Source organism: Chelonoidis abingdonii, chromosome 1, assembly GCF_003597395.2.
Source record: "Chelonoidis abingdonii isolate Lonesome George chromosome 1, CheloAbing_2.0, whole genome shotgun sequence".
NCBI lineage: Eukaryota > Metazoa > Chordata > Testudines > Testudinidae > Chelonoidis > Chelonoidis abingdonii.
In genome coordinates this window covers 302,012,695-302,014,108 of record NC_133769.1, presented here as the reverse complement: position 1 = coordinate 302,014,108, position 1,414 = coordinate 302,012,695, and positions in this window count along the sequence as shown.

The following is a 1,414-nucleotide window of genomic DNA, read 5'->3' as shown; positions in this document are numbered from 1 at the left end:
AAGGCTTTCTGGAAATCTAAGTACACTATGTCCACTGGATCCCCCTTGTCCACATGTTTGTTGACCCCTTCAAAGAACTCTAATAGATTATTAAGACACGATTTCCCTTTACAGAAACTATGTTGACTATTGCTCAACTCTTTATGTTTTTCTATGTGTCTCACAATTTTATTCTTAACTATTGTTAAGTGAGAAATCATGATTGTAAGCAAAAGTTTTTGATAATGATTTCAGTAAGAATTTTGATCAAAATATTACAGTACAAATATAATGGAAAATATCTGTAATGTTGATAATTTTTTACTAAGCTTCACTTTTGAGTAAAGCCATTTTTCAACTACATCAGCAATAAGGAATCCAAAATATTAATGATGAGGATCATATTTCTCTTGAACATGCCCTGCCCCCTTTTTTTATTTTTTTACATTTATGAGTAAAGGATAAAGCATGCATGAGTCTTTGTGACTTGCTACTACTTTGTGCAGAGGATTGTGCTTAACATTTAATGTTCCCTGTCCCAATACATAGGACAGGATTAACAAAGGTATTTAGGCATCTAACTGCCACTGTAGTGCCTACACCCAAAATTGTATTTTCAAAAAGCCCACCTATCTCTGTAGGCACCTACCTTTCTTCCAGGAAAGTCCCCTAGATTTTTGGTTTTGGACATGCATACTGCCACCTAAGTTCTGATGCCCACACACCTAACTAATGCTTAAGCAAACCTATCTCACTTGTGGGGTCTGATCCAATAGATGTTCTCAGAGGCCACTTAACAGATATGGTCTTGTGAAAAACTGCAGTGGTTGTGCCCTGTTATAATGCTTACTTATTTGGGCCTCACAGATGAGTTAGGCAGAACAATACCTATCTCCACCCCGGTCTATGCATCACTCTGGGGCTTAGGAATCCAGACACATACAGTGAAGTTGCAGACTCCATGCTCAGAGGTAGAAAGAAGGTTCAGAGGCACCTGATCAGACGATTTATCTATCCCAATGGCAGCTGATTCTGAGATTTAAGTGCCTAATGTGGCAATTAGGCACCTAAATCCTTTTGAGAATCTAGCCTTGCGTTTATTGATCTTCTAACAGTATTCTTTTACTAGGCTGTCATAAACAGATGGCTAAGGGTTAATGTTTCTTTAACCTGTAAAGGGTTAATAAAGGGAACCAAGCATCTGACCAGAGGACCAATCAGGAAACCGGATTTTTAAAAGTGTGGGAGGGAACTTCTGGTGTGTTTGGCTTTGTCTGTCTCTCTTTTGTTTTCTCTTGGCTGTGAGGGAACAGCTTTTCTTTTTCTATCTTCAAACTTCTAACTTCAGTTTCCCAGTTGTAAATACAAAGGTAGCAAAACAATAGGCTGTTATATGTTTTGTTTTGTATTTACATGTGTGGAGTTTGCTGGAATG